Source organism: Hyla sarda, chromosome 13 (assembly GCF_029499605.1).
Source record: "Hyla sarda isolate aHylSar1 chromosome 13, aHylSar1.hap1, whole genome shotgun sequence".
Lineage (NCBI taxonomy): Eukaryota > Metazoa > Chordata > Amphibia > Anura > Hylidae > Hyla > Hyla sarda.
Window position 1 is genome coordinate 8,972,041 of NC_079201.1, and position 11,164 is coordinate 8,983,204.

Sequence of the window (11,164 nt, forward strand, 5' to 3'; positions counted from 1 at the left end):
CGATTTTTCCCTCCAGAGTAGGACAACATTTTTAATTAGGAGGATATGACAAATAGGTGCAGTTTCTTGTGTAACTTTTTATAAGCATATCAGTTTGTATAGGTGCTCTATATGATCCTCACCCAGGATTTCGGTTGTAAGTGTTTTTGTAGTTTTGTATAATTATGTAATTGTAAGTATATTGAGGGTTAATAAAGTTGATTGAATATATTGGGAGGAGATTTTGGAAACGTTAGAAGTCAGGAGGAAGGGCTATGGATAGCGTGAAGCGGCCCGTTGGCTAGAACCTGTAAAGGCGGCCTGACTGTTTCTTTTAATTAAGGACGATACTGCTCACAAGTGAGTTCCATCTGAATGTCTTTACATCTGATATTAATAGACATTGGTGTTCTGAAACTATCAAGCCAAAATAGAAACAATAGGGAAGGAATAGGTATTTCACAGTATTTTCACACTATTGCATCTTATTTCTTCTCTTTGGCTATTGTTTTCAGATTAATACAACGATGACTACAATTTCTAATAATACCTTACAGATGTTTCCATAGTACTTTGTGATTAATGTGTTACATATCTATTCTGTTAGGTCTTTTCATAGACAGATTTACTTTGATGTTTTATTTTCTGCACTAAGATGCTCCCTGGGGAAAAAAATGATAAACAAAAATTATATATATATATATATATATATATATATATATATATATATAAAATGCTTTTTTTAAATGTTTAAATAGAATTAATAATATCAGCTATTTATCATCTTAGAATAAGCTGTATTTGCTACTAAGAGTTGCTGAAACTATTGGATAGCAGTTGTGGTATAAGAGCAATTTATACAGATCCTGGAGCTGATGGTGGTTGCCAAATTTATAAAATCACCTTTTTATTTCTCAGCCAAGTGTCAAGGAGGCAGAGCTGAGCTTCTCAAGTGTCACAGCCTGGCACACCTCCTTGTTAATACTCCCTCAGCCCCTTCTTGATTGACTTAAAGAGCCGTGTACATAATTCAAGAAGGGGCTGGGAGGTGAGGACAAGCAAGGCGGCATGCCAGGTGGTGGCACTTGAGCAGCTCTGTCTCCCTTACACTTGGCTAAGAAATAAAAAGGCCATTTTATAAGTTCGGCAGTCAGCTCCAGGAAGGGTACAGTTTGCTCTTATATGCTGAAGAAATAAACAAAAAAAATACCCTTATCAGGTGCTGTAAGTTAAGTTCAAGAGCACTCAGGTCAGTTCAGATAAGCGAGTTTATGAGGCAAAATACAACTTATAACATGTTTCGGGGTTTAAACCCTTTATCGGATCAGTAACAGGAGGTACAAATGTCCTGCAATATATAAGTAAAGTGAGTACACATATAGACTGATGTCATGTACACAAGGGGAGGCTATAACAACCAAAAAATAAGCATTATTGGTTAAATCAGTACAGAAAGAGATTGTATATTGTCCTGTGACTCCGCGGATCCCTGTCCATAGTAAGACCTGTGACTATAAGAAAAACTGGAGCGCTGCCAAAGGCCGGGCTGACAAGTCAGTGTGTAAACGCTCTAGATACTGTTATCTACTACACCTACTCACTGACTCCCCTTAGCTATAATTATTATTAACAATACTGTAAGGATGCCCTTCTGGTTTTTCGGTTATTATATCGTAACTCCTCCTCTTTTACATGGCATCTGTCTATGGGTGCACTCACTTTATGTTTTTACCTCCTCTTACTGGTCTGATGAAGTGATTAAACCCCGAAACGCGTTATCAGTTCTATCTTGCCTAATAAACTCGCTTATCTGAACTGAACCGAGTGCTCCTGGTCAGCGCCTGATAGGGGGATATTATTCTGGACGATGCGGCTTACACATCTGCTACACTACCACAAAGCACCAGACCAGCACTATTCCTACAGTCCCCCTGATATTATAAATGCGTATGATAAATACGCTACAGGCGAGTGGCCATTTTTCTCCCTAATTTTTGTCTATGCCCCTTGTCTGTTGGGTAATGCACTGGGCATGTGTGTGGTCCCTTTTTTTGTTCTCTTTTCCTTTTAGGCTCTTTTATCCTAACAGCTACCCAACCATGTCTGCAGCTCTTTACTATATTGAGTTTATGTTGGTTTCCTCTTATTTATGTTTTAGTCCATCTCATATCACCTGTTGTGATGAGCTACTAATATTAATAATAATAAAAATAATAATAATAATAATAATAATAATGACAATTTAATCCTTGTAACCGAAATGCATTTATCTTATATATGTAAAATTTAGTCAGGAGATGGATTCACGGACTTGAATATGAATAAGGAACCTCAATAAGAAAAACTTTAAAAAAAACTGCAAAATTCTTTCATGTGGGAACCTAAAAAGTGCAAACGTAATGTATCTAAAACCAACATAAATTTCCAAAATAATTAGTAGTAGTGAAATAATACTTCTATAGGTTTTACTTATCTTTTAGATGTATTCAAACAAAGGGCCCACACATGGCGTCACTTACAGCAGACACATATTTAAATTCAGACCTCAAACTAGACCACCATAATAAATTACACCCCAGACATGACCCCCTACCTTAATCCAGAACCCAGACCAGACCCTTTACATAATCTTGACCCCAGACATGACCCTGCCTTAATTCAGAATCCAACCAGACCTTCAAATTAATCTAGACTCCAGACATGACCCCTACCTTAATACCGAACTTGGATTAGACCCTTAAATTAATCCAGAACCCAGACCAGACCTTTAATTTAATCTAGACTTTACCCCTACCATAATCCAGAACCCAGACCTGACCCTTAAATTAGTCCAGACCCAAATATGACCCCCTACCTTAATACAGAAAAGAGCCAGGCCCTTAAAGGGGTGCTCCACTGGAAAACATTTTTTTTAAATCAGTTGGTGCCAGAAAGTTAAACAGATTTTTAAATGACTTCTATTAAAAAATCTCAATCCTTCTAGTACTTATAAGCTTCTGTATGCTCCACAGGAAGTTCTTTTCTTTTTGAATTTCCTTTCTGTCTGACTACAGTGCTCTCTGCTGACACCTCTGTCCATTTCCAGGAACTGTCCAGAGCAGGAGAGGTTTGCTATATGGATTTGCTCCTACTCTGGACAGTTCCTAATATGGACAGAGGTGTCAGCAGAGAGCACTGTGGTCAGACAGAAAGGAAATTCAAAAAGAAAAGAAATTCCTCTGTAGTATGCAAAAACTGATAAGCACTAGAAGTATTAGGATTTTTGAATAGAAGTAATTTACAAATCTATTTTACTTTCTGTCATCAGTTGATTTACAATTTTTTTTTTCCAGTGGAGTACCCCTTTAAAGGATTCTAGACCCAAGACATGACCCCTACCTTAAATCAAAACCCAGACCCTTAAATTAATTTAAACCCCAGACATGACCCTTTCCTTAATCCAGAGTCCGGACCAGATCCTTAAATGAATCCAGACCTCCGACCAGACCCTTGAAGGGAACCTATCACATTGAGAATTTAGTCCAATTTGCAGGCACCCTGTTATAGAGCAGGAGGAGCTGAGCAGATGATATACAAAGTTCCAGGATAACGTGTCCTTTTTTTATGTAAATTTCTGCTCGTTATGGGCTAAATAGACAAGTGACTGATCCTGATTGACAGCTATATGTTTAAGTATGCATGATAAAAGATTATATATATATATATATATATATATATATATATATATATAAAAAGACCACTTGACTTTTTAGCCCAGAGATTTTCAAGAATAAATGACAGGTTATCCTGGAACTTTTCCGACAAAACTATATATCTTTTTGAGGGCATAAAACTGTGTATATATATATATATATATATAGTAAGTAAACCTATATATTTTTTAGTAAGTAAAAAAAAGTAATCATTTCCAAGACAGGACCCCTGTTTTAAGCCAGAACCCAGGGACCTCCTTATATTCACTACTTCTCGCTTCCCAGCTTCTAGAACTAAGTGAATTACAGCTAACAAATATAATACTTAGCAAAACATCCAAAAACAACTGGCATGTACTGGTATGAGTGCATGTAATCGATGAAGATACCGCAGGACTCACACGAGCAACAAGACCTCTTCAACAGCAGGTTGGTGGGGAACTGGAACTCAGGCCTGCAATGCTGGAACTCAGGCCCACACCTTTACTGTGCAGACTGGGATACAAGGAGCAGAGTCATTTTATTATACTCTATTGTCCTGCTGTAGTCCTAGATAGCATGCAGCTCCCCTGTCACTTTCTGGAGCCTCTATTAGCCTATTGACATTTTTCTGACCATTAAATGGGCACTCTCATTAAAACAAATTTTTGCTCTTGCACTCCTTATGGTAAATAAAAACAGATTTCTAATATACTTTGGTTTGAAAAAATGAAGTTTTCTATGTTTTATTTGTGCTTAAAAAAGCTCAAGAGCACATTTCCCCCCATCTTATACACAGACTTGGGACCGAGGTCCAAACACAGAAAGTGCAGCCTGGAGGGCTGAGTGTGTGTGTGTGTGTGTGTATGTGTGTGTGTGTGTGTGGGGGGGGGGGGGGGTGAAGTGTCCAACCAACAGCATATGGCAGTCAAGTGTGAGAGGAGCTATGATTGGATGAGGCTGGACACACCCCCCTCAGCACTTCTGTGTATAAGTCTGTGTATAAGATGGGGAGAAAATGTGCTCTTGAGCTTTTTTAAGCACAAATAAAACATAGAAAACTTCGTTTTTTTTAAACAAAGTATATTAGAAATATGTTTTATTTAACATAAGGAGTGCAATAGCAAAAATAAATTTTAATGAGAGTTACCCTTTAAGTTCCATTTATTTTAGCTACCATAGAACACACACACTCTATTGCAAGCCCCATCTTCAATGTTTCTCGGTGGATATCTTTAGATGATGGTCATCATGGAATGTGTATGACAAACTCTACTCTTTGTAGAATTGGCACCTGCTGAAGACACCATTCCTCTTTAACTCTACTCTATCTTCACCATTATTCAGTTCCCTATTTATGGGGAAGGAACTTGTGGTCACTCTTTCCCAATAACTATCATAAGCAATATTAACTTAAAGGGGTACTCCGGTGGAAAACTTTTTTATTTTAATCAACCGGTGCCAAAAAGATAAACATATTTGTAAATTACTTCTATTAAAAATGTTTAATCCTTCTAGTACTTATTAGCTGCTGAATACTACAGAGGAAATTATTTTCTTTTTGGAACACAGAGCTCTCTGCTGACATCATGTCCACAGTGCTCTCTGCTGACATCTCTGTCCATTTTAGGAACTGTCCAGAGTAGGAGAAAATCCCCATAGAAAACATATGCTGCTCTGGACTGTTCCTAAAATGGACAGAGGTGTCAGCAGAAAGCACTGTGGTCATGATGTCAGCAGAGAGCTCTGTGTTCCAAAAAGAAAAGAATTTCCTCTGTAGTATTCAGCAGCTTATAAGTACTGGAAAGAGTAAGATTTTTTAATAGAAGTCATTTACAAATCTGTTTAACTTTCTGGCACCAGTTGATTAAAATAAAAAGTTTTCCACCGGAGTACCCCTTTAACTAGCTAATCTCATTAACTAATTATATACAGTGGCCAAACCATAGTCCACTTCAGAAGGCAGCAGGTGTATAGTTATGGGGGGCAAGAGAGGTATTGCAATGGATGACCTGGTAGTTGGGTGTCAGGAAGTGCTAAGAAGCCACTGTGCTTTATACAGGGTAATAAGACAGACGACAGCGAACTGAGTCATTGTCCTGAGAAAAGCCTAGTCATGTCTATGGGCAGAAGTGGAAGATGACCTTCTCTACAACATGTCCCACTATGGTTGGTTTGGGGGAGTGAAGAGGCTAATGCCTATGTTAATGTAGTGAAGGAGTAAATGCAGGGGTCCTAGTGGTTTATGGTAATGGAAGGGTAGTAGTCTAGGTAAGTGGGATGGTTAATTGTCTCTAGGAGTTGTGGCCAACATCAAGCTCCCCGCTGGTTCTCTCTATGATTCTATCTTACGCAAGCACTATGTAGATCACATTAAAACCACTTCTTCATTTGGTGCACAGAATGACTTTAAGACAGTACATCAGAACCTACTTCTTCTTCTGGACTACAGTAAGTGCTTTCGAATATCTGGACCTGGTGAACTCCATCTTAAAGTAAGTAACCCGTCATAGTTACATAGTGTCTTCATGGGTCTTTGGTCTTCCTCTTTGTGCCGGTGGTTGTCTCCATTCATCTGGTTGCTGTTTCTTACTCTTCCAAGCACACTTGCAGGGATGCACACAGACATTTTGGGGGGCAGGGGCTAAAGTAGAAAAAAAGGCAATTACTATGAAAAAGAAAATGTTTGTCAAAACCTTATAAATATTAACATAATTCAAAGGTAAGGGGGTTCCAGTCAGTGAGAGCATCATAGGTCAGGTGCTTTTAAAGGGCAGGGGCTCAAGCCCCCTTTTGACTCTATGTGTTCATGTCCCTGCACACTTGTCTTTCCTATTGAATTTGGTAGTGTCTCAATTTTTAAGTTTAGGAGATAGTGTCTTCATTATGGTGATGTCATTTGAAGACCATGGGTGTATCTTGAAGCTCCTGAGCTCTGGTGCTAAATCTGACAAAGGGTTCTTCACCTACCATGTGCCCTTTATAATGCTGGTATCTTCTTGGCAGAGGATCCACTGGGCCCCCTCAGATCTCAGTCTCTAGGTGCAACTACTACCTCTGCACCCACTACAGCTATGTCTTTGATGGAATAAAGACTCTTTTACATAGACTCAGGCAATAAAAAATGGTCCAGCACTACTCTTAATTTTTCACTACACACCCTGCGGCAAATACGCTCTGGAGCTCCTGTTTACATATTACGATATATGTATAAATAAATAAATACTGGCGCAACCAATTTATAAAAGAAGGTGTATTTATTTGTAATTCTTGTTTAAAAACTGAAATATTGCACAAAACCTGGGTTTTATTTTCCGTAAATCTTTAATCACCATATGTTCGAAGGCATGAAGTGACTCCGAATATTCATGCTGTGGAAAGAAGCGTGAACGCATTTTTAGATCGGTATGCTTATATACAGAATTAGGGGGTTCTGTTACTTTAATTGGATTTTTTATAAAGTGTTTTTTTTAGGGTTAAATTCCTCATTAATTTTTTGATTCCAATAAAGGCCTTCCACAGCAAGAATGCCTTTGAATATATGGTGATTAAAGATTTACGGGGGGGGGGGGGAATTCAGCAAAAAACATATCTCAACAACTTGAACATAGCGGAACAAAAAGCCATTAAAACACTGCAAACTAATAATAAAATTTATTTTGAGACCGGCAGACAAAGGAGGCAGTATAGTGGTACTAAATTATGATCAATATCATGAGTGTATGCGGTTACTAGGGGATACCCGCATCTTTAAAAAAATGAACAAAAATCCTACAGATCAATCTAAAAAAAGACCTGAAAAATTTACTAAAAATAGGATCCAATAAAGGAATTATAACTAAAAAGGAGGAGGAATTACTAATGGTAGAGGACCCAAAAATACCGGTCTTCTACCAAATTCCTAAGATGCACAAAGATATGCGGAACCCCAACGAAGACCGATAGTATCGGGCAATGGATGTTTAACAGTTAACCTATCCCATTATGTGGATGTAATGTTGCAGGAATGTGTGGTGACATTGCCAGCATGCTTAAAAGACACCACACATATCCTGGAGATACTAAATGAAATAGAATGGAAGGAGGACTCCATTTTGGGTACATTGGATGTAACATTACTGTATACGATAATACAGCATGACAAAGGAAGAGCGGCAGCCACATTTTTTCTAAATAAAAAGTCTGATTTACCCAGGGAACAGGTGACTCATGACTGTATCTCATTCATTCTACAGCATGATTATTTTAAATACAATCAGGACTTTTTCATTCAGACATGGGGCACGGCAATGGAGACCAAATTTGCACCCAGTTATTCTAATCTATATGTGGGACATTGGGAAAACTCAGCCATAAACCCTGGGGGAAGGCTGGGTGCGAATTTGGTCCTATGGAAACGTTTTATAGATGACGTTTTTATCTGGAGAGGAGGAGAAGAACTTTTAAATGTATTTTTAGAGGCTATTAATACAAATTATTTCTTTTTAGAATTTTCTGCTACATAAAGCAAAACAGATATACATTTTTTAGATCTGAATATTTACATCAAAGACAATAAAATTGAGACCAAAATATTCCATAAGCCCACGGACAGTAACAGCTTTATCAGGAAAACGAGTTGCCACCTACCAAGTTGGTGGGCAAACATCCCGCGTAGTCAATTTATCTGGGCATGCCGAAATTGTACAAGAGTGGAGGAATATGAACAAGAAGCAACAAATCTAAAGGAAAAATTCCAAAAAAGAGGGTGTGAAGAACAAACACTAACCAAACTAGTAGGGAACTGGCCTTAATAGAAAGAGAAACATTACTCAAGAATAAAAATAAGGAAAAGAAAGAAGAGGAAAAGGAAAAAATGTAACTAACAATTATTACAACTTACTCAAACCAAAGCATCTATTTAAACGAATAATCAGGAGATATTGGAATATTCTGAAAAATGATAAGATAATTGGAGAAAAAATACCAGATGAACCATTATTTATTTTTAAAAAGGCACAAAATCTGAGCAATCTTATAGCACTTACAATATAATAAAAAAAACTCCAAACAAACTAGTATGATGCGCATCTCATTCCCTCAAAAGCAACTCAAAGATTTTTTTCCGTGCCGCAAATGCAAAACGTGCTGCGGTGCAAATTATTTAAAACCCATCTTGTCCATAGTGACATAAAAAAAACTATAAACAGTCACATCCACTGTAAAACGAAGGGGGTAATATATTGAATTAGATGCCCCTTTAAAAAATGGTATATTGGATTAACAAAGAGACTTTTGACTCAAAGAATCTCTGAGTATCTCTATAATGTCAGAAGAGGATACGATGTTCATCCGCTATCTGTACATTACAGGTACAAATATGAATCCACCATGAAGGATTCCATTTTTTGCGGGAAAGAGAAAATCACACCACACTGGCGGGGAGGAAATGATATTGCCCGCATGTCCAGAGCGGAGGAGAAATGGATATTTAAATTCAACATGGGAGCCCCGCATGGCCTCAACACTGACTTTGATATTTTTAGTTTCTTGGAGGATTAACATTAAGAGCATAGCCCCTTAGGATTGCAATGTAGGCAAGAACGTTTAAATAAAGATTTTTAGTGAAATTTGGAAGAAAGAAATACTTACAGGAAGTATTATGGAGATATGTCACTCAAAATCGGCAAACCTTTAAAAAGAACGGAGTGTCCAGGATGTGCCTATCCCAGACGAAGGAGGCAGATACTGCCTTCGAAATGCGTCATAGTTTTTTTTTTAACAATCCGCACTCCCGTAGTGACGTCACCAGCAGCAACCAGGTACGGTAGAGACGCCACCGGCCGGGGCAGTCTCCCAACCGGCTCCATTTAAAGAAGTGAACATCAGGACATTTCTAACCAGACCCGCAAGGATCCAAACCCCCGTTCTTCAGAACTGGAGCACTGGAGCACATTCTGCTATCTTTAGGTACATTACTTAACACCTGGGTACGTAGGAGGAAGACTTTCAAAACAAACCCCACGTCTCTTATATTATATACCTTAATACGCTGAAGGAACAATACATCTAATTCAAAATTGGAAACCTAACTGCACGCGCTGTTATAATAAGACTTGGATTCCAGAACATTTATATGGTCTACAAAATATTAGGGTGAGATACCCTGAATACAAAAGTGTCCCCTCACTGTCTAAAGTTCTACCTTATGTGCACATGATCATTAACACTGTTCATTTCTTATAGATGCACACAGGGCCGCCATCGGGGGGGGGGGGGGGGGGGGGGTACAGCCAGTACCCCAGTAAGGGGCCCGGACCCCAGAGGTGCCCAGCCTGACACTTTTTTTCTCAACTTCTTGTCAGTCAGTGAGTGACAAGAAGTTAAGAAGAGCCGGAGCAGAGGAGCAGCCAGGAAGACGCGTGACTAACTGGCTGGCCAGGAAGGTAACTGCAGCAGGCTGCCTTCAATGCTCTGACCACTGCTCCTCGTGGGCTACTGCTCTGACCCATAGGCCCCGGACCAGAGGAGCAGTGGTCGGAGCACAGACGTACTGCCTCCAGCCATATACAAATTTTTCGCAGATCCGTAGCTGCTGTTCTCACTACACCAGGGTTTCCTAACCAGGGTGCCTCCAGCTGTTGCAAAACTACAACTTCCAGCATGCCCTTTGTAGTTTTGCAACAGCTGGAGGCACCCTGGTTGGAAAACACTGCAGGAGACTATTAAATTGGTTCCTCTTGTCTCTCTTGCCATATGTACTGGGTATGTGGCTGATCCGGTCACCCATGAAGTGATGTCCAGGGCTGCCATCAGAAATTTCGGTCCTTGAGCTGTGTAAGGGGCCCCGAAATTTCTGATGGCAGCCCTGGAATGCCATTATCTACACACAGCTCTGTATACGGTTCACACACAGGAAAGTTCAGAGCACAATCAAGTTGAGCAGTAATAGGTAGGTACAGTATACCTTAATTATATCATCTACTTAATATATATAAATATATATATATATATATATATATTTATATAAACACAACATAAGACCCATGACTTACACATATATATTTTCCTTTGGCTGTATAGGAATAGCGGTTACATACGACGCCATCCAGTGACCCTGAGGGAGACGATCTTCTACCCGGGTTTTGTGCAATATTTCAGCTTTTAAACAGGAATTACAAATAAATACACCTTCTTTTATACATTGGTTGCGCAAGTATTTATTTATTTATATTTTTATATCAATTTATATATGGGAGACAGGGACCCATAGCTATACAGGGCAGCAACACGCACTTATGTATATAGATATACACACACACATACACATATATATATATATATATATATATATATATATATATATATATATATATACACACTTTCAAACATATATGGATATATAGACATATACTTGTCTGATATATCCATTGTCACCCACCCCATAGGAGCTCTAGTGAAGCATTTTAAAACATATTGGGGGAGATTTATCAAAACCTGTGCAAAGGAAAAGTTACCCAGTTGCCCATAGCAAC

General features: G+C 38.6%; 1 long non-coding RNA gene across 1 annotated transcript; it reads right to left on the reverse strand.

Annotated features, from left to right (window-relative positions):
- Window positions 1-580: 580 nt before the first annotated feature.
- LOC130297491 (uncharacterized) lies at window positions 581-8,500 on the reverse strand. Its single transcript, XR_008849564.1, has 3 exons — window positions 8,280-8,500; window positions 6,084-6,294; window positions 581-641 (listed from the first exon to the last, which is right to left on the reverse strand). It is a non-coding gene; the product is annotated as an uncharacterized LOC130297491 (long non-coding RNA).
- Between the last annotated feature and the right edge of the window lie 2,664 nt (window positions 8,501-11,164).